This window comes from Oryctolagus cuniculus, chromosome 4 (genome assembly GCF_051225735.1).
Source record: "Oryctolagus cuniculus isolate XC-2025 breed Fujian yellow rabbit chromosome 4, ASM5122573v1, whole genome shotgun sequence".
NCBI classification, from domain to species: domain Eukaryota; kingdom Metazoa; phylum Chordata; class Mammalia; order Lagomorpha; family Leporidae; genus Oryctolagus; species Oryctolagus cuniculus.
The window spans coordinates 103,087,905-103,111,484 of record NC_142870.1 but is presented as its reverse complement, the minus strand read 5'-3'; the positions used below and the strand labels follow the sequence as shown (position 1 = coordinate 103,111,484).

Sequence of the window (23,580 nt, the reverse complement as noted above, 5' to 3'; positions counted from 1 at the left end):
ATTTTCACCAGAAATGTTTTAATTTATATCAATATGGTAATATTTTGTTGCTTTACTCTTTCAATAAGTAGCTCCTTGAAGAAATTTGCTATCCCAAATATCTCAAGGAAAATGGGATTTGGCTGAGCACCTATTAAATGTCTGGCTTGGAACATCTATTACATTCCTGTGATAATCCTGTGAGACAAGGTGGCACTTGGCCCTTATGATGCACTTTAATGTAGTGCTGAGCACCACACCCCTGCCTGCCGTCTGCCCTCCTCGTTCTACGCCTGATTACATTCGGATGCATCCTCATGCATCTTAATGCTGACCTTCCAGGGTTCAGTGTAGGAAATAAGATGACTACAAGCACAGATCCTCTTGGAATCTCACCCTGAAATAGGAAAAACTGCACAAACAAATGTACACATAGTTACAAGTTTATAACTATGCTTATAAAGGAAATTATGATTTCTGAGATGGTGCAACAACTGATGCTAATTCTGATTAAGGGACTGGAAAAACTTTGTGAGAAAGCTATTTTTTTCCTGAAAAATATGTATCTAAGAAGATTAAAGCCTCCAAAATTGAGGAATTGAAAGAAAGCCAGTGTATGAATGAGTGAATGAGTCAGTGAGAATGGATATAAGTGGGCTTCAAAGCAAGAAAAGACCATATCTGGAGTAGGTTCCTGTCCTAGTGCTTAAGACACCCCTCACTCCACACTGCAGGGCTTGAGTTTGACTCCTGGCTCTGGTTCCCAATTTCAGCTTTCTGCTAATGCAGACCCTGGGCTGCAGTTGGATCCCTGCCATCCACCTAAGTGGCTAGAATTGAGTTTCTAGCTTCTGATTTTGGCCCAGCTGGGTCCTGGCCATTGCAGCTATCTGAAGAGTTATCAAATAGATGATAGATATCTCTCTCTCTCTCTCTCTTTCTCTCTCTTTCTCTCTCTTTCTCTCTCTCTCTCTCTCTCTCTCCTCTCAACTAAACGAATAAACACTTTTTTCAAGGAAAAAGGTCACACCGGGCCTCATAGATCATATTCTAGAGATTGAACATACTTGTCAAAGACTGTTATCAACTCCAATAGACCCACAGTCTCTAACAATTTATCTAGAGACAGATTCATATTTGTGTCTGAGTGTGGAGTGGGAAGCATAAGAAATTCTGCAACAAAATACTGCCTAAGAAAAACAAAATTTCCCCTCACCTTTACCCAACATAATGGCGCCTGACCTTTGGTGAAACAAAAAACAGGAAGACCTCATGATTTTGCTCAGGTCATCCTACACCAGCTTCTTCCCAGCAATGATTTAAAACAAGTTCATATAAGTTTCTCTAAATGAAAATTTGTTTTGCTCACTGTTCGAGATAATTTTCCAAAGCATAGTTTCTTGGAATTTTTATTAATATCTGCAATAATTTTTAGATGGCACATCCCTTGCTAACAAAACTCTTCTCTAAATTCTGACCCAGAAACAAAGTACATCATTAGTCAGGCAACACTTTCAGAATGCCCACTGTATACAGGGCATGGAATTGGTCTCTTCAACGTAGGTAAATAAGCTGTTTGGTTCACAAATTGCAAAAACTCCGGGCCATATGTGCAGTGAGAGTAACAGTAGGAATTGCCCGCCTTTGACCACACTTGTCTTGAGGGAAAATAAGACTGATTTGCCATTGAGAGTACACTTCATTCTGAGGAGGGCCCTGTGGGTCACAGAAAATGGCTCATCACAAATCCAAGAAATCATTCGGTGGTTCTGATTGCAACAGTGCTGTCTGATATGCGGCAGAACTCCCAGGAGCTTTTCATTTGCAAGGAGCCTTCACAGCAGCCACCGCTCTCATACTGACTCAAGGACAGTCTCAGCGTTGTTCCTTACGGCCACAAACACTTGACATAACCTTTCTACTTCAACTCCGCTCCAACATGTTGACAGATTCATTAGCTGGACATGCCAAATTATCATAAGTTGAGTAGCATGAAATATATGCCTAAATGATGGGAAAGCACACCAAAAATAGCCTCTAATCAGCTTTTAGAGGGGGTACGGGTCAAAGGATCAGAAAACCTGCTAATGATTCACATTTCAACGTTTTGCCAATAAGACACTTTAATTGATTGATTTCCAGCAGCTCTACCCAGCAAACACTGCAAGTAACTCTAAAGAGCAGACCTGAATCTATGCCATGATTCTGCACACTCCCACACAGGATTAGGAGACAGTTCTGTATGCTCCTCTCTCTGGTACCAAACACAAACAATGTAGGCCCCCTACAGAATCATGTATGGAAGGAAGAATTGAAAATAAAAACAAGTTCACAGTCTGACAAGTGGGCAGCAAAACATTGATTTTAGCTTCTTAAAGCAAGTAGAATAGGTGGACTGGGGGAAGAGTGGTGTGTAGGAGGGAATCATGTTGTAAAATGAAAGAAGAGAGAGGAAAAACAAAGTGGGACACCAGCGGCTTCCACACTTCAAGCTCTGAGGCTGTTAGGGGTGGTAATTCAGTTTTCTGAGCGGGGAGTCTCTGGGGAACACTGGCCAGGAATCTTGTTACGCTGAGAGGCCACTGTGCCCATGTACACAGAAAACATAAATGTGTTACCCAGCAGAGCTCCCTGGTGCCTGGAATCACCTGGTGCTCCACGTTCTGCTGGGCTTGGTATTCCCTGTGTCTGAGATCTTATAAAATTCACATATAACTTGTCTGTCTCGTTAGAAATTATCTCAGGAACCCGCGAGAGGCAAACCAGCTCTGATAGAAACTCTCTGCTTTCTTTAAAAGTCTTGGCAGCTGTAGATGGGAGGTGCCTTGGACTTTGTGATGCAGACCTCAGGAGGAGACAAACCGATCACTGAGCCTCTTTGAGTCTCAGAGACCTCACTTTAACCTAGAGGCAACACTGGCTCCTCTCACACCTAATTTGGGCTGCTGTGAAGAACAGAAGGTATAAAAATGCTTCATAGGGGCCGGCGCTGTGGCATAGCAGGTAAAGCCGCTGCCTAAAGTGCTGGCATTCTACATGGGCACCAGTTCCAGTCCCGGCTGCTCCACTTCCAATCTGGCTCTCTGCTATGGCCTGGGAAAGCAGTAAAAGATGGCCTGGCTGGCGCCATGGCTCAATAGGCTAATTCTCCGCCTGCGGCGCTGGCACAGCGGGTTCTAGTCCCGGTCGGGGCCCCAGATTCTGTCCGGGAAGCTCCTCTTCCTGTCCAGCTCTCTGCTGTGGCCCGGGAGTGCAGTGGAGGATGGCCCTGGCTTCGGATCAGTGTGGTGTGCCAGTTGCAGCGCACCGGCCGCAACGGCTATTGAGAGGTGAACTAATGGAAAAGGAAGACCTTTCTCTCTGTCTCTCTCTCACACTGTCCACTCTGCCTGTCAAAAAAAAAAAAAAAAAAAAAAAAAAAAAAAAAAAAAGATGGCCCAAGTCCTTGGGCCCGTGCACCTGTGCAGGAGAGGGGAAGAAGTTCCTGGCTCCTGGCTTCAGATCGGCACAGTTCTGGCTGTTGCAGCCAGCTGGGGAGTGAACCAGCAGATGGAAGACCTCTCTCTCTCTCTCTCTATGCCTCTCCTTCTCTCTGTGTGTAACTCTGACTTTCAAGTAAATAAATAAATCTTAAAAAAAAATGCTTCATAAATGTGATGTGCCATAAAGGAAAGATGTGATTAATGCAAACCTAACATTGCATGCTTGGTGTTGCCTTAAGAACGGTTGAACCAAGCAATAACAGACCAGTGTGCACACTTCCCTGAGTTGGTTGGTAAATGTTAAATCTAAGAGCTTTTGACATGAACTCTGGCTGCATGGACAACAAAGTATAGAGGGACATACTGCTACTTATGTGCACCCAAAACTTTACCTACAGTCCAAATATCCTATAAAATAGAGGTCACTCCAGGATCCATGAGTCTAAACTTTAAGTGAGGTTTTCTGTTTGTTTATTTGGTTGATGTTTATTGGTTTTCGCCTAAAACAAGGTATCTATAGATGTTCCATGGGGCAGCTTCTCAAGTTGAGTCACCCTGGAACCTTGTTAAAATTTAAAATCTGATTGTACTTCTGGGCAGGGCCTGACACGACATTGCTGAATGGCTGATACACATTCTGCTGGTCCACTAGGACTTGAAGCAGCAGAGACCTAGAAGGATTTAAGATATCTGGCAGATTAGAAGAGAATGGATGAAAATTTAAAGCCCTAAATCTGCATACTAGAACAATAATACCTGGGTTTAGCTGACTGCCCATCACCTCCACAACACAGGTCTTTCTTGTGCCCATGAAATCAGCCTGTACCAGTCTGTCTGTCATGCCCTTGGGTTTTTTTCTTGTTTCTCTTCTGCTCCTTTTGGAAATTAGGGAGGAAGGCAAATACATGACTGTGGTATATATCCAAGCCATGATTCAGAGAATATCATTCCTAAGGGAGATAAGAGAAGAAAAGAGGCTGAGTTTCCAGGGTAGAAAACAGAGTCAACCACTTCCCAGTGAGTATTTAACATCCACAAGGACATTCTTGGTAAAGTGATGAGTTCTTGGTTTCTAGGGGTGACCACTGGTGCCTGGGTGTGCACCAAACATGTATAAGACCATCACAGTTTGCATGATACCTAGGAGGTACGTGTTTATTGCAGCCCCAGATATGTAACTTGCTCTTTATCATTAGGATCCTCAGTAGAAAAAATAATCTCTAAATTCAAGGAGAGGGAATGTTTTTCAAATAAAAAAATTGGAACGAGGGCTCCAGCACTGTGATGTAATGGGTTAAGCCACAGCAGGCATCGCTGGCATCCCATATGGGTGCCCTTTCAAGTCCTGGCTGCTCCACTTCTGATCCAGCTCCCTGCTCATGGCCTGGGAAAGCAGTGAAGGGTGGCAGAAGTGCTTGGGCCTCTGCACCCAGAGAAAGCTCCTGGCTCCTGGCTTCGGCCTGGCCCTGTCCAGCAGTTGCAGCCATTTAGGGAGTGAAATAGCAGATGGAAGATCAATCGCTTTCTCTCTGTAGCTCTGCTTTCCAAATAGATAAATCTTTAGGGGAAAAAAAAATTGAAACTGAAGATAGTCCACAACAGAATTTCTATTCTTGGGCTTTCTTTCAAAAGTAAAAGAGAAGAAGGTCAATGTGTGTTGAATGAACTTCCGGTCTGCTTCCAATCGCACACATCCTTGAAAGCTGCATTCAAACAGCTGTGCAGAAGCTTCGTTTCTTTGGCTGCCAGTTCTCCAAGCACAGCATTAAAGTGGGCGTTGTTTCTTTGCCTCAACTTTCTGTCTCACAGTTACACCTAAGGATAAGAACTAACCAGAGAAGAGGCCTGAAGAGGTAAAAAGAACTGCCCTTGACAAAACTGTGGAAATTCAGAAAATACACTTAAATATATTCAAAAGTTGCCCTCTCAGAGAATTACTGCATTTTTCACCTACAAATTTGATCACAAGCAAAGTGTTTGAAGTAAAGTCTGGCTCTCAGTCAAACTTAACACGTAAGGAATATGTGATCCCTGGAGCATCCATGACGCCAGCAAGTGTTCAGCAGCAGTGGGTACGCTCCCCACGCTCCCCACTGTGAGGTTCGCACTTCAGTCAGCACTGTCCATGCCTTTCCCAGTTTCAGCACTAACGCGTCACAAGAATATTTACGTACCACAGCCATGCTGCTGGAACTTCATGGGACTCTCCTTGGATTATTTGGGCTTCGTTATGAACATGTACTTTTAAATGCCCTTGTTAAAAATCAAAGCCCTAGAGAAATTAAGATTAAAATATTCTAGCTCTCTGCAGGCTCAGTTACTTTTCACTGGGGATTTCTGATCCAGGGTAATTAATGTAACAGATTTTAAGGGTTCAGAAAGCTTTTGCTGAGATTTTTTGTTTCTTTGTTTTCAGATATGAAGTTTGCAAACTTCAGTCCTTGTTTATTTAAATGCTTTTTAAATACTGCTCTATTTTTTCTTTTCTTTTTCATTTTGTATTTTTAATTATAATTTTAATTTGTTTTAACAGATTTGATGTGATTTGTAGATACAATTCTAAGAATATAATAATATTCCCTTCTTTCCTACCTCCCTCCCTCCCTCCACTTTCTCCCCACATTCCCTCTTTCTTTTTCCCTTTTTTTAGTTTTTGAGATAACAGATTTTAAATTTATATGACAGTTAAATGGCTTAATACCTTACCAATTAAGAAGTTTAACAAGCAAAAAGCAAAAAGACCATAGAGGGAACACAGACAATGGCTATAAACAATAATTCAATGGCAAAATGACCATTTCACCCATATATAATAAGTTTTAAGGTAATCTCAGATAATTAAACTATAGTATTTTCTTAACATTCTTGACTATTGGCTTGACAATGGTATAAAACAAAGTTTTACAAAACTATATTTGTAGCAATACTGGTACACAAAGACTTTTTCTTTTTTCTTTCCTTTTTTTTTTTTAACTTTTAGCTCCCACATATAAGGCAGAACATGAGGCATTTGTCTTTCCAGGTCTGGCTTTTTGCACTCAACATTATGTCCTCAAGTTACATCCATTGTGCTGCAGAGGGCAGAATTTCATTCTTTGTATAGCTGAATAATATTCCATATTTCATCCATTCATCTGAAGATGGACACCTTGGTTGATTCCAAATTTTGGCTATTGTGAACAGTGCTGCTATAGACATGATGGTCCAGATATCTCTTGGAAACAAAAACTAAGTTGGAGGCATCACAATACCTGACCTCAAAGCATAACACAAAGCTATAGTAATTGGAGCAGCATGGCACTGACATAACAGATACATGGATCAATGCAACAGAATTAAGAGCCCAGAAATTAATCCACATATATACAGCCAACTGATTTTTGTAAGTGCTCAGACCATACAGTGGAGTAAGGATAATTTCTTCAACAAATGATGCTAAAAAAAACTGGATGTATATATTTAGAATCATGAAATTAGATCCATATCTCTCACTGTATACAAAAATAGACCCAGTATGAACAAAATACCTAGATTTAAGACCTGAGACAGAAAAGGAAATGATCAATAGAGTGAGGAAACATCCAACAGAATGGGAAAAAAATATTTGTAAACCACCTATCTGACAAAAGATTAATATCCTGAACATATCAACAACTTTAAAAACTCAACAAAAAATCAGCCAATCCAGTTTAGAAATGGGCAAAGGACTGTAAGAGACAGTTCTCAAAAGATGAAATACAAATGACCAAACAAATATATGAAAAAGTACTCAGAATCGCTAGCCATCAAGGAAATGCAAATCAAAACCACAATGAGATATCACCTTGCCCTTGTCAGGATGGCTAAAATCCAAAGCACAGAGAGGAACAAATGCTGGCAAGGATGTGGAGAAAGGGTAACACTTATACACTGTTGTTTGGAATATAGATTGCTGTAGTCACTGTGGAAAATAGTATGAAGATTTCTTAAAAATAAAAAAAAGAACTAGAAATAAACTGGCCACGTGATCCAGCAATCACACTACTGGATATATACACAAAAGACTTTTGCTGAGATTTTAATAATTTCTTTCAGCTTGCTGTAGTGCCTGCCACTGACTAAATAACCCCTTATAGGAACATATATGATAATTAAGACCTATAGTATTAATGTCATCATAAGGATATACCTCCCACAAAGCTGAATTTACTACTTATTAGGTCTTATAGTAAATTAAATGGTGCACTGACCATTTAACTCTACTTGGGATATTACAGAAAGATATTAAGTCACTTAGGTAGAGTGAACGCAAAAGAAATGTGCTTTCATATTTGCAAAACAGATATACGATCTTTAAGTCTTTGTTTCTTTATGGAATCGTAGGCACCCTGCGAGACTGAAGAGATGGGTGACAAGGAGTGAGAGGTGTGGGAAGAGCCCCGAGGTAAAAATGACTCAGACTGTGAAGCCAAATGAACCTTCCTGGCAGCAGTCACTAACATAGAGCCCATCAACCAAAATTGTTGGTGCCACTTCCCCCATACATCCAAGTGATCTGGACATGCTCCTTTCTCTCCACCTCTCTTCTCTCTAGTCATCTCCCTCTCTAGGCAGAACTGAACAAACATATCTAAATCCCCCAACAATCTGGAGAGGTGAGACAGGGCTTTCCCGTTGGTAGTTACAACAAGCAAAAAGGTGAAGTAATCTTAGGATATTTCCTGTATGTACAGGGCTGTAATAAATAGAATCAAGAATGACAGGAATTTTCCAAAACTGCTAGCAGCCATGTTCCAAAAACAAGAACAGGGTAAAACTTCTTTCTGAATTGGGAAACTAGGACAAGCAAAGTACTAAAGTGGTAAGAAGTCTTCTAAGACTGAGTGACTGCCACAAAAAAAGAAACCTAACTAGCCAAGTATGGTCCTGAATAAGCAAACAGAAAAGTCACCACATCTGTGAAAATTTAGAACAGGTTAATAGATAAAGATGCACCGTAGTCAAGATCCCAACAGTTGAAGAAAGAAAGATAAAATGTTTTAAAGATATCAGTTCTTCTCAAATGGAGCTAGTTTGGATTTCAGTCAAAGTACCAACAGGGTTCCTAATGGACTACTATAGAATATTCTAAGGTGTAAACAGAAATACAGCAATTTAAGAACAGCTGTGAGTCCCCTAAAGAAGGAAGTGGCCTATCTGACAGCTGGCCAATCTCTTCAATCATGTGAGTAATCACCTTGACAGCAGGGCCTCCATCACCAATCTTGGCTTCAGATGACTAAAGCAATTATGTCAGCAAAGTTCTAATAAAGTTGCTGACACTTTGCAGGCACTGAAAATTAGAAACTCCACTAATGTTCTCATTGTACAATATTGGAGACTCAGCATCAGAGAGACATATTCTATGCCCAGGATAGTGTCTATTTTATTTTTGAGTTCTGATAGCCCAGTATGGATTCAATAAAATATGTGTTTATTGAGAGCCAAGCAGGTGCCAAGCACTGTTGTAAGTACTAAATAAATAAATGCCTAAAAACTTCTTCAGCTATTCCATCACAGCTATGCAAAGTATGGTGAATAAAATCCTTGAACAGAAAACAGGGAAAAATCAGGAACTTAGATAAATGCCCTCTTGATAATAGAATCTGCTCATCCACTCTGACAGAGCCCTTTGTCTTTGTAATTTCACCATTCAAATACTCAGAGGAGAGAAACATCATGAGAAGAGGATTAGAATAGCACAAACCGGGGCTAGAGCTATGGCATAGGCATAGTGGGTAAAAAGCTGCTGCCTGCAGCACTGGCATCCCATATGAGCACCAGTTCAAGTCCCAGCTGCTGCACTTCCAATCTGGCTCTCTGCTATGGCCTGGAAAGCAGTAGAAGATGGCCCAAGTCCTTGGTCCCCTGCACCACGTGGGAGGACCCGGAGGAAGATCCTGGCTCCTGGCTCCTGGCTCCTGGCTCCTGGCTCCTGGCTCCTGGCTCCCAGCTTCAGATCGGTGCAGCTCCAGCTGTTGGGGAGTGAACCAACAGATAAGACTTCTCTCTCTCTCGTTGCCTCTCCTTCTCTCTCTGTAATAAATAAGTCTTTAAAAAAAAGAATAGCACAAATTTAAATGATAAGAATTCAATATAGTCCTTGTACAAGAGATCTTCAAAAAGTTCATGGAGAACGAATATTATGAAAAAAGTATACATGGAATTCATTTCTTTGCACTGAAATAAGCTTATCTTTTAATTGCATTTTTCCAAAAGTTCTTTTACATACCCTTATGTATTCCATCCAACTTTTAAACATTTTATCACTACATGTCAATTTAAGTTACATTGAATTTTTAAAAAAAAGACAGTTTATGGATCTTTATCATATATATATGTGTATGTGTGTGTATATACCTCTATCATATATATATATATATATATATGGACATGCAGCCTAGTTCTTAACATACAGTAGCGGTAGTGCAAATGATTGAGTTCCTGTCATTCATACATGAGACCTGAATGGAACTGAATTCCTGGCTTTCAGTTTCAGCCTTTCCTCAGCCATGGCTATTGCAGCCATTTGCGACAGTGAACCAGTAGGTGGGAATTCTGGCTCTGCGTATCTATTTCTCTCTCTCTCTCTCTCTCTCTCTCTCTCTCTCTCGTCCCCCTAATAAATAAAAACAAAATTTTAGGAAATATACATATAATATATCAACACACACATAAAACCCATGTCTATCTTTGGTGTTCTTAATTTAAGCAGTCCATCTGGAAGCAAAAGAAAGAAAATTGTTTCAATAAACAACTTAGAGATAATTTTGGACATTATTTTGAGAATAGAACTGGGCTTTGAAATTATGATAATATTTTTTAGCCTGACATGGAGATAAACTTTTTCTAGTTATAGGTAATCCTTATGGTTTCAACACACACAAGATTTATTTTCCATGGTTTAGTTAAATAGTAGCAAACTTCCAATAACATGGTTCAAAATTCAAACAAAATTCACTGTGAGAACAATAAATACATAAAGTACAAACTTCACAGTTAACTTTCATTCCACACATCACTACATAAAAACCAGTATACATCATGGCCAATGACTTCCCACATCACTTCTTTACCATTTGTCAGTCATTCATCAAGCTCCATTTGCTTTTCAGTTCATACACAGACAGGAAACTGGGTAGTTGTGTTACCTTCTTGTCTGCAAGCAATGAATCCCCATGACGTTTTACTAAAATGAATACCAAAAGAAGAAATTGAATGACAGAGGTGAAAGTGCTGCAAAGAAGCAAATGATGAAGTAAGATTGTGATTGGAAGACTTGAACGTGTTGGCAAAGGTCAGACAAGACCTAGGCTGCAAGAAGGCTTGGATAGTGAATACAAAACCAAGGTTAAGAATTTTCAACGTGTGATTGCTTAAATTGCACAGGGAACAGAAAGCTACTGATGGCTACAATAAAGCATTTGCTTCTGTTGTAAATTGAAGACTATAATCTAAAACAAATGCCAATCAGTTTGGCTAACATTCAGGCCAAAGCAATGAAGTTAGTTGTCACATTGAAAGAAAACTGCAATTACAAGAATACTGAAGAAGGACCTTTTACTTCCAGTAAAGGCTGTCTCCCTTGTTGTATAAGTCAACATGAATTGATTAGTGTTAAGCTATCTGGTCAAGCCATAGTTCTGAAAAAGATGCTGCTGGCCTCAGAATCAGCCCTTAAGGCATTCAGATCTGGCTGAAGAGCCCATGAGAGTATTTTAGGCATGGAAAGCCAAGACACCCTGGGAAAAAAAAAAAAAAAAAAAGACCTAAATGGAAGATCTCCATGAGTGAGATCCCGGTGGAAAGAACGGGGCCATCAAAGAAGGAGGTACCTTTCTCTGAAGGGAGGAAAGAACTTCCACTTTGACTATGACCCTGTCGGAATAAGATCAAAGTCGGCGAACTCAAAAGGCTTCCATAGCCTTGGCAACTCATGACTAGAGCCTAGGGAGATTACTGACGCCATAAACAAGAGTGTCAAATTGTTAAGTCAACAACAGGAGTCACTGTGTACTTACTCCTCATGTGGGATCTGTCCTTAATGTGTTGTCCAATGTGAAGTAATGCTATAACTAGTACTGAAACAGTATTTTACACTTTGTGTTTCTGTGTGGGTGCAAACTGATGAAATCTTAACTTAATATATACTGATTTGATCTTCTGTATATAAAGATAATTGAAAATGAATCTTGATGTGAATGGAATGGGAGAGGGAGCGGGAGATGGGAGGGGTATGAGTGGGAAGGAAATTATGGGGGGGGGAGCCATTGTAATCCATTAACTGTACTTTAAAAATTTATATTTACTAAATTAAAAATAAATTAAAAAAAAAGAAATTTGCAGTTCATACACAGATTCCAAAGAGATATAAAAGAAATAGCTGTCCATGGGAATGTTGACTCTGCTACCATTCAAGAGACTTCAAGATGCAGCCAGAGAAACTAATTTATCAACATAAATGATAAATTTAAATGAAAATTATAAATTTAGATGAAAAGAATGGGCATTTCCCAAAGGAAGTGATGCCAGAACAAACCTCACATTGAAAGTACTAACAGATATTTTACAGCATTGAAAATGTAAAGGAAAAAACATTGGAAACTAATCCAAACCTTGAAAGGATTATGACAATTTTCCAAGGCATAGAAAAGATGCTTATTTTGTCATAATTTATATGATAATCAGAGGGCAAGTGCTATTAAAATTGTGCTTGATAGGTTTTTTACAAAGAAACAAAACCCTTTAATTCCCAGTGCTTCTAATGTTCTGAATTAAATGTACAAAATGAACATTGGCTTGATTTTTTCTTTTCTCAATACGTTTATAACCAGCCATGAGACTTTAATGGTGTGATGAAATGTTTTCAAAAAGTGATGAAACTTTTCCCATTGATGTTTAAGATCATTTTCCATGGTTTTATTTTGCACAATCATTCTGACTGTCCTGAGAAACAAAGTGAGTATGGCCTGCATTTAGTAAAGCAGTCACAGTGAAGGAGAAAAGAATAAAAGGATGAGACACAGCTGATGTGTTGTACTTCAGTGGTTCACATATCATTCAAAAGACATTTTAATCATGTTGGCTAGCTAGTTTTTTAAATCCAGAATTTCAAGATAAAGCAGAAAAAGACTACTTTTACATTTTCCCAAGTGTGAGAGCAAATTTGCTTTTTGATTTGTAGACCCAAGAGGAAAAAAAAAAAAGCACTAGACCAAGATTTAAGGAGTCCAGGTTCAAAACTGGGCTCCACCACAAACTCCCTATGTGACTTAGAGCAAATCCTTTTATTCATTCTGCAAACATTTATTGCAAAGACACCCTGCTATGTGTTGAGGATACAAAATTGAATATGATATGGAATGGCCTCAAAGAACTCACAGCCTATTAGGGGAGAAAAACCAGAAGCAGTTACAGTACAGTTCTCATCTATAAATCAGAACTAATAATGCCTACCTCCCAGGGTTACTGGGAAGATAAAATGAAACTATATGGGAAAGCATTTTTTGCTATCAAGTATTATATGAGTAGAGCTAGCACTGCTATAATTGCAGCTCCTGACAAAATCTAGACTGACTCGCTCTTTTCCTATGGTTCTCACAGTGTGCTATCCAAACCAGTAACACCACATCACTTAAAATATATTCAGAATGCACATTGTCAGGCCCTAGACCTACTGAATCAGACACTACGGAGACTGGTGCCAGAAACCTGTGTCTAAATGAGATGAGCTTTCCAGATGATGCTGGTGCAACCCTGCTACAGTTTACGTACAGTAGAAGACTAAACACAAGCAACATGAATCCTTGGATGTACGAGGCACTCATTTCCCAAGTATCAATGATGACATTAAAGCAGAATAGTGCTGGTTGTTTTAATTGGATTTGATAATGCACGAAAGCCCTAACTGAGTCATTGTATTAGCTCACAGTTTCCCTGCTCCTCAAGTCTTTCTAAAAGGCCAAAAAGCAGAAATGAGTCCCTGTCCATAATAACTGCACTGAGGGTATGTCTATGCTTTGAGTCTGAGTTTTAACTAAACAACACAAATTATAGAAATTCAAATTTTTTTGAAAATAGCAAGACACACTATTTCATCAAGGGGACTATGACTAATGCAACTGAGAATTTATCATGGAGAATTCCTTAGGACCCAAGGCACATTCAGATCAAACTCCTCAGTGTTAATAAAACTGAGTTCTTTGAAGACAAAAAGTATTTCCTACCCTTAACACAGTCATTTGGAATATCCAAATTTTGATATTTGCCAGGCTTTAGATTTCACCAATTTCTGCGGCTTAAAAACCCATATCTTCCAGTAATAACGATGAAAATTTTCAGAGTCATCTTCATTTTCACACATGTCCATTGACTATCACATAAGGAATACACTATATATATATAAAATACACTATATATAATACACTATATATATATATAACACACTATATATATATATACACACAATATAATGCTATCACAAGGGGAGTACATGTGACTATAACAGTGACACTCAGAACCTACACAAGGCCTAAAATATAATAAGCAGCACTCAAAAATCTTTATGAATGAACAAATGCCATGGCAGTATTTCCATAATGCAGATGAGGAAGCTGAGGCTTAAATAAGTTTGAATAAGAATCAGTATTCTTCACTTGAACAGAGATACTTCTGAGACGAAAGTCTTTACATGAGGATACTCTGAAGGAGAGGCTGTTGTCATCTTCTTTATCCCTGAAAGACAGTACATTATATACACACACGTAACTTCTCTAACAATCTAAATAGGGAAATCCAAGCTGGCCTTAGAGAATGCCTACTATTGGTTTAAATGACTGCATGGGAATCTGGCAGCTTCCTTTGCTTCTGAGTTATTTATCTTTGTAATTTCCATTGAGGTATTCATGGCTCTGTTAACAGGATTTTCCCTTGTTATTGATTAGTTTATTTAGAATAGCAGGATTCCTGGAACACATGAAGGCAACACTGAAAATTACCTGGCCCAGGACTTCATCTTGCTTTCTTTATTTTTAACAGAACTACAGGTGCTAATTAGGTGCTCTTTCAAGCTGCCAAAGTAAGATTCTGTGGTCCCCAACAACTGCCAGCCTCATCATCATTAGCCCTGAAGTGCTCCAATATGAGGAACATTCCACACTTGACACGTCCCTGCTCTTTGCAAATTATTTTAAATGACTTTTTAATTAGAAGTACTGTGTTGTCCATTGCTAATGAAGCAGGCAGGGGCTGCAGAGTGGTCAGGAAATGGTGATGGTTCTGATTCCCCTTATTTCTCTCTGAGGACCTGGGTTTCTAACTAACGTCATTGTGTCTGCTCTTCAGCCAGGGCTGTATCCCTTCACAATAAAAGGTGAATCCTTTACCTCTGGGTTACAGATTTCTGCAGGCATCACAAAGCCTAGATCTAGTTAACCTTATATTCATGTTTTTCTTCCTCCAACAATTACTTCACAAAGACCTAAAGAGATGATCACTTCTTTCTGGGAAAACTGGAGTCTGTGTCTCTAACTCAAGTGGTGAGTCTAGCAGTTTTGCAAAGGTATTGAGTCTCTACCGAAAGCAGCGCTCTCTCATTGGGAAGGGCACTGCCCAGTGACAGAGGACCAGCAAAGCCAAAGAAATGCTTCTCCCACCGTACCGGTCAGGAAAATATATTAAATATGCAATAACTATCAGAAAGGGTTAAGAGTTTTGCTTTTTCATACTCACAAAGCATTTTAAATTTTGATGAACAATTTCTTAAACAAATGAAGAGAGAGGGATCATTCTTCAAATTTTTATGCCTTTTAAAATTTTATTTCAAAGGTTGACAGGCAGAGAGAGATCTTTCCTCAGTGTTTCACTCCCTAAATGCCCACAGCAGCCAGAGCTGAGCCAATCCAAAGCTAGAAGCCAGGAACTCAATACAGATCTCCCGCATAGGCAGCAGAGATCCACGTACTGGAGCCCCCATCTGCTGGAAGGGTGCACCTTAGCAGGAAGTTGATGCTGGGGGCAGAGGCTGGACTCACACCCAGGCATTTCATATGGAATGGCCACTTCATAAGCAGTGTCTTAACCACTGATCCAATTTCAATTTATTTTAAAAAACATTTTGTGGATTATGCAACCATTTGACAGGAAAGTATAAACAGATTATGTTACCATACCTTGGCAAGTTGTAGGTGAACTACTGAAAGCTCCCCAGAGGCCCTCCTTACAACCCTGGACCAGGTGTTCAGACCGGAGAGGATTCATCAGTTTGGAATTAAGGCTGGACTCACAGAATCAGGCCATGCTGAATGTTAACTGCTCTTCCCACCGCTTCCACATGTCGTGGTTAACATCTGTCCACCACAACCAGCCTGAAGACCCCTTGTAATTCAAAATAAAACCTTATTCATTTTGAGATTTACTTCTTCTGTTCATGTAACCAAGTCTCACCACATCAGAGTGCTTTGTTCATGGCAGACAAATATGTCATAGGTATTTGAAGAATGAATTAAAAATGTAAGGGTAAATTGTACTAAAAAATAGATCATGGGGATGGCGCTGTGGCACAGCGTGTTAAAGCTCTGGCCTGCAGCGCCAGCATCCCAGCGCTGGTTCGAGTCCCAGCTGCTCCACTTCCGATCCAGCTCTCTGCTATGGCCTGGGAAAGCAGTAGAAGTTGGCCCAAGTGTTTGGGCCCCTGCACCCATGTGGGAGACCCAAAAGAATCTCCTGGCAAAGATTGGCATAGCTCCGGCCATTGTGACTGGGGAGTAAGCCAGCTGATGGAGGACCTCTCTTTCTCTCTTCCTCTCTCTCTCTCCAACTCTGCCTTCAAATAAATAAATAAATCTTAAAAAAATCACTAAGTCAAATGTGTCTTACCTGTTGCCTTCAATAAAAGTAACTTATATTCAGTATTGCTATATTCTAAGCAATCTACTTTGTATGCATGATCTTACATATTTATCATCATGAAACTATAAAAACTGTATTGGGGATGGCACTGTGGCACAGCAGGTAAAGCTGCATCCAATATGAGTTCAAGTCACAGCTGCTCCTCTTCCAATCCAGTTCCCTGCTCATGCACCTGGGAAAGCAGCAGAAGACAGCCCAAGAACTGCATCCATCAAAAAGCTCCTGGCTCTTGGCTTCAGACCAATCCAGCTCCAGCCATTGTGGCCATTTGGGGAGTGAACTAGCACATGGAAGATTCTCTCTTTCTCTCTCTAAGTCTGCCTTTCATATAAAACAAACAAATCTTTAAAAAAAAAAAACTGTATTAAACCACGTCCATTTTAGAATTAAAAAAGAGAAGCATCCATGAGAAGACAGCTTGCTCACATCACCTGTAAGCAGTATCAGAGCCAGAGAGAATCAGACCCCTCACCTTTCTCCAGAGATGATACAACACGGCTCCTTGAGAGGTACCCTCTGCCTGGCTCTAAACTTCATCCAAAAGCGCACTCACCAGAAATAAAACCAATCATTGGCTAAGCTCAGAATTGATGGAGCTTCAACAAACTTGTGGGGAAACATTGGCACTTATCAATGAATAGCTTATGGTTGCTGATCCTGTGCCGCCCACAGTGGGCAGTGATTCCCAAAGTCTGGTCCAGGATTATCTATGTCAGACCCATCTGGGCACTGACCGAATAGGCAGATTGCTAACCATCACGCCAGACTTCATGGATCAGTATTTCTGCAGTGAGTAGCAGGAGTAGGTAATATTAATAAGTTGCCCAGGAAAGAAATCATTGTACACACCAAGATTTTGGAACTATTGTTTCAGGGCCTCAGTGCTGCGGTTTCTCTTAGACACAAAGTCACCTTGTCTCTTTCTTTCAAGTACAGATGGGAAGACATGCATCACATCTCCAGGGCCGCTGGCCCCACCCACACCCTGTAGAAAACAATTTGGTTTGTTACGTTTAGGTTCAAGCCCCTTACTTTGTAGATGAGGAAACAAAAGTTGAGACAAATTGTTTCCCCAAAACAAGAGTTGAAGGCAAGCATTTTGATCTTCGATCTTAACTCTTCTCAAGCTGAATTAACATCATTAGAAGTAAATAGCACACCATCGTTAGGTCGCTCTTTGCAAAGTATCTGGGAAAATGTGTAATAGACTAGCTTATCAGATAGGACAGGTCCTGAGAAACAAAAGGGAAACCAAATCTAAAGTGATGTTGCACTCATGCTATGAGATTTCCACTTTGTACCCACAAATTTATTAAAACAATCGAAAGTAGAATTATGCCATCTTTTATTGAAAAGCCTTATATTTATGGTTTTGTGGTGCTGTATGGAGACAACACAAGTTATTTTAGGGCTTCTCATGTTATTTATTTATTTATTTATTTATTTATTGACAGGCAGAGTGGACAGTGAGAGAGACAGAGAGACAGAGAGAAAGGTCTTCCTTTGCTGTTGGTTCACCATCCAATGGCCGCCGCGGCCAGCGCGCTGCTCTGATCCGATGGCAGGAGCCAGGTGCTTCTCCTGGTCTCCCATGGGGTGCAGGGCCCAAGCACTTGGGCCATCCTCCACTGCACTCCCTGGCCACAGCAGAGAGCTGGCCTGGAAGAGGGGCAACCGGGACAGAATCCGGCGCCCCGACCGGGACTAGAACCCGGTGTGCTGGCGCCGCAAGGCGGAGGATTAGCCTAGTGAGCAGCGGCGCCGGCCGGCTTCTCATGTTTTAACAACAACATATAAAAATTTTTGCTGCTATTTTGTTTTTGTTTTTATTTTTATGAAAGAATGCACTACAAATAACCCTACTTCTGCTACTCATTGGGTCATGCTTCTGACTTCACCATTGGTGATCAAATACTAGATTTTACATTTCTAAATTCTTTAAAATATTTTCATTTACAATACAGAAAATACTCTTAAAACATCTGGCCACAAAAAAAATTCTGACCATAATTTATTCCTCCTCATGTTTCATAAAATATCAGCAAATTACATTCACTGGGGGCTGGCACTGTGTATAGCAGGTTAAGACACGGCCTGCAATGCCAGCATCCTATATATGGAGCCTAGCTACTCCACTTCCAATCCAGCTCTCTGCTAATGAACCTGGGAAAGCAGTGCAGAAAAGCCCAAGTGCTTCGGCCCCTGTACCCATGTGGGAGACCCAGAAGAAGCTCCTGGCTCCTGGCTTCAGCCTGGCCCAGCCCCAACTATTGCAGCAATTTGGGGAGTGAAACAGAAGATGGAAGACCTCTCTCTCTCTCTCTCTCTCTCTCTCACTCTATCTATCTTTGTGTGTGTGTGTGTGTGTGTGTGTGTGTATAACTTTGCCTTTCAAATACATAAAAAGAAATCAAAAAGTTATATTCACTGAAGTAAGAGCTGTCCGTACTAAGGAAAATTTAGAACATCAACAAACTGAAAGTTTAGAAAAAGAAATGCTTAAAAATACCCAGATATAGTCACTTATATACACAAAAAATAATGTAACTCTAAAATATTCCTCTCATTCCTAGTCTACAACATGAATTCCTCCTTATCGGGTAGGTAGTTTGAAGGAAATGGAAAACATTTTTGACCACCTGAGATCTTTCTTCTATGCATCCACATTCCCACCATGGCAATATTGCTAGAAGTGGCCATTCCAAAAAACCCTACAATCGCCCGGAAAACCTCCTTTTTGGCCACAGTCAGGTACTTAAGCTGCTCCTCCAGTGGAAAAACAAAGTGCAACACAGACAGCCTTCTCAAAGGTGGATACAGAAAGTCCCCAGCGAATCCAGGGTTAGCATCGGAGTACCAGGAACCCTGACTAGGGAAACAGGGAAGTGAGGAATTCAATTCTGACTATGAAGAAACTAAGGATCCTCCCTGAAGACTGAATTCCAGCCAGCTGACATTAGAGAAAAAGACCTATTACATTTTGTACTTAGGAAGTTATTGACATATAGAAATGAAAAAGTAGTCATCTTCTAATTCTTGTTTGAAAGGTAGTTCACATGACCAAAACAGTGGATCAAGAGTATACGTGGTAAGATTTGATAAGAATTGTGTTGTGGGGCCCGGCGCTGTGGCACAGTGGGTTAAAGTCCCAGCCTATAGCACATGCATCCCATATGGCCTCTCTCTCTCTCTCTCTCTCTCTCTCTCTCAACCTCTCTCTGTAACTCTATCTTTAAAATGAACAAAATAAATCTTAAAAAAAAAAGAACTGTGTTGTAGTAAATATCATGCATTTTCTGTTACCTTCAGAATCTAATATATTAATAAATTCCTTTACAATTTTTATAAAAGAGACATCAACAGAAAAGGGGCAAATAATAAGATCCTAGAACTGTATACTTAAAAAAAAAGAATATATTTGGGTACTAATTTTTAAACAAACAAAAATGCCTGCAAGTAACAATACTGCTGCAAATGTAGTTTTGTCAAACTTTGACTTATATTTTTGTCAAACAAATTGTTAATGATATGCTGGAGCTGGCTCTGTGGTGTAGCGCATAAAGCCATTGCCTGCAGTGCCAGCATTCCATATGGGTGCCAGTTCGAGTCCCAGCTGCTCCTCTTCTGATCCAGCTCTCTGCTATGGCCTGGGAGAGCAGTAGAAGATGGCCCAAGTCCTTGGGTCCCTGCACCCAAATGGGAGACCTGGAGGAAGCTCCTGGCTCCTGGCTTCAGATTGACCCAGCTCCAGCCATTGCAGCCAACTGGGGAATGAATGAGCAAATAGAAAACCCCTCTCTCTCTCTCCTCTCTCTCTCTCTCCTCTCTCTCTCCTCTCTCTCTCTCTCTTTCCCTCCCTCTGCCTCTCTGTAACTCTGCCTTTCAAATAAATAAGTAAATATTTAAAAAAAAGAATGATATAGGCCAGCGCCGCGGCTCACTAGGCTAATCCTCAGCCTAGCGGCGCCGGCACACCGGGTTCTAGTCCCAGTCGGGGCGCCGGATTCTGTCCTGGTTGCCCCTCTTCCAGGCCAGCCCTCTGCTGTGGCCAGGGAGTGCAGTGGAGGATGGCCCAGGTGCTCGGGCCCTGCACCCCATGGGAGACTAGGAAAAGCACCTGGCTCCTGGCTCCTGCCATCGGATCAGCGCAGTGCGCCGGCCGCAGCGCGCTGGCCGCGGCGGCCATTGGAGGGTGAACCAACGGCAAAGGAAGACCTTTCTCTCTGTCTCTCTCACTGTCCACTCTGCCTGTCAAAAAAATAAATAAATAAATAAATAAAAGAATGATATACTACTGCAGTTTTAACGATCTGTAATTATTCTAAAATTGACTGTATATGAGTAAAAATGATATCTTTTCATTTAATTATTATTTAATTAATTATATAATTAATTATTTAATTATAGCCTTTGCTTATAGACCATCTGAACTATAGTCTTTCTACTTTTTACTTGTTGAACTCTTAATCTACTGGAGCATTAAGCCCTTGACTATAATGTAAATCAAAATATGTTGTCTCAAAAAAGTTTTTTTAAAAAAAGAAGAAACAAAAAAGAATAAAAGTCTAGTCATTTGATTTAAGGCTACAAACAAAAATTAAATAGTTCGTACTTCTCAAAGTTTTTAGCATGGTAGCAAATTACTCTTAGAATCTTAAGATATCATACCAAAAAAGACCAAGAAGATCCAAAGCAAAGCCAAGTTCATGTTAAGTGTTCAGCAGCAAACATTCTGGAGTAGTTTCAGTAATAGTATTAGCAAAGTAATCCTCATGGTGTTTGAAATAGAATTTGCCTAGCTCCATAAATCTGGCTAAGTTTGATTTCTTGAAAGGTAAAAATAAATGGACCCAAAGGAAAAGAACAAACTCCCTTTTCCTCTTCACTATATTTCAATGGAAAAATCTTGTATTGAACAAAATAACTGCACAAATTATAGCATTCCAGTGCAAAAGGGTGGTCAACTAAGTATCCAAATATGTATTATAAATATCTATGACTATGCTGATGTATGCTATACCCACGTCTAATCCATATCTCCTGATAATGGACAGGCTTTCTAATAGACTACAGGATGACAACGTAGAATTCCTAAACCAAACAGAAATGGAATAAATGATAAAGAGTGCAGAGACAAGGTACTACAGTAAGAAACAGCAGGACAACAGAGGCTCTGGGCATGGTAAAAGATGCTAACAGAAATGAAGGGCAGAAAAATGAAACTTAGCATGGATACCTCAGTCTACCAGAATTAGAATTCTCTTCTATAAAATGGACTTCACATAGAAAACAAAAAGTAAAGCAATGTAAAGCATTCAGCAAACAATAATTCGGAAAAAAAATTCAGCTACTAGACTAAATGTTGTTTCAACTTTCATAGAAAATGTCCATGTAAGGAACATTCAATTTTACAAACACCCTGTCCTCAAAATGCCAACACTAGATTCATAGTCAAATATGACTTGCTTTTGCTGCTTTTACTATGATTAACATGTAGTTATAACTTATGACTGATTTCCTTGTCTGTATAAATGGGAATCACTGCCCCTTGCTCTTACCACACTGTATTGTTTTGCAGATGAAATTATATCTTCCCATGGACAAGCACTTTATAAAGCACAGAACACAAGATCCATAGAAAGCATTGTTCTTGACATTGATGAACATTTCACAAAAACTAAGGAGGTGCTTCAGTGAATGGAAACATATGATGGAGAAGAGCTCATAGTGATTGTTCGAAGAGTTAGTCCTCTGTCCCACTTTGGTTTCGGTTTTTGCTTACTATTCCTGCACAATCTATTTTCTAAACTACCACTCCCTTCAGGGGCAGCCTAGCGCTAAACTAATGATGTGTCACAATAAATTCTGTTTTTTTCTTAATTAGTGTGCTCACAAAGCATGGGTCTTTCAAAAATCAGAAGTAAATTGTGACTTGGCCCATGGACTGAGAACACAAACTTTCAACACCCGAAAATGATTTCAATTTTCTATTGCCTTCCAAAAATTGCATGGCAGTAAGAGGCTATAGACTACTAGGCTATGCACAATATTTTTAATTAAAATTAAATTCCAATGATCTGTCAGGCAATCCAAGTGAAATGTACAGTATAATAAATTCCAGAACACATTCTCTCTGTGTGTGTTAGAAAATTGCACTAAATTCCCCCATACCACATTTCCATAGCAGAAATGTTTTTGCAAATCTCTTTTCCAAACCATCATCCTGAGATATACAAACATATTTAAATATGTATGTATTTTCAAATTGACTCACAGACCGAGAGTACAAAGCATCTTTGCAGTTCTCTGGGAATTGTGTATATGCTAATGAGCATAATTGAGAATCACCTGTGTAATTCAGGGAATATTGCTTTTTTCACTAATAGTGGTGAGCCTATACAGTTGATACGATACAAGAGATAAAGCATAGACCTGGGGATCAGGAGAACTGACCTCTAGAATGTACTGTGCCACCAACATGTGTGTAACATTTGTTAATTTATATCATCTCTCTGGACCTTGAAATCTTCACTAAAATGAGGCAAATAGCAGATTCCATTATGTAAAGTCCCTGTATTTATTTCTAATAACTATACCCATACTATACCCATACTTTTCTTTTCCATAATGATAAGCTTGCCTGGTTTTACCTAGTTTCATGGCTATTCAGAATGAAAGCTTAATTTCCCACATTCCTTGGCAACTGGACATGAACCATATGGGTAAGTTCAAGTCAATGGCTTATGAGTAAAAGTGATTGTGCCTTTACAGGGAAGTGACATGACCTCCATGCCTCCATTTCTCTGCCTGCTTTCCATGCACTGGAAGGAGACACGGTGATGAGCCCTCTTGATCCCTACATACCCCAGTGAAAGCAGAGCCACATGACAGAAACTGAGTCCCCAGTACAATGCAGCTGCCATACAGATACTGACATTTCAATCTGGTCTATGACAAGAAAAGCAAATCCACTTTAACTCACTACTGTTTGGGGTGTTTGGGAACTTTATTATGTTCTCTCTCCATTAAGAGGGTGGTATGATATAGTGAAACATGAGACTGAAAAAAGATAGCCCTGAGTTTAATCCTCACTCTACTGCATGACTTTGGGAAAATTCCTAAGAGTTTTCAAACCTCTGTTTTCTCATTTCTAGATAATGTAAAGAAAGTGAGCCTATTAAATTGCTCAGTA

At 39.9% G+C, this 23,580-nt stretch overlaps 1 long non-coding RNA gene across 2 annotated transcripts in view; it reads right to left on the bottom strand.

Annotated features, from left to right (window-relative positions):
• Nucleotides 1–6,082: 6,082 nt before the first annotated feature.
• The window catches only part of LOC138849335 (uncharacterized), a 45,153-nt gene continuing 27,655 nt past the window's right edge, over nt 6,083–23,580 (bottom strand). For both annotated transcript variants that reach the window (XR_011388050.2, XR_016232542.1), the window contains exon 3: nt 6,083–9,530. This is a non-coding gene — a long non-coding RNA (uncharacterized LOC138849335). The remainder of the gene's footprint in view (nt 9,531–23,580) is intronic.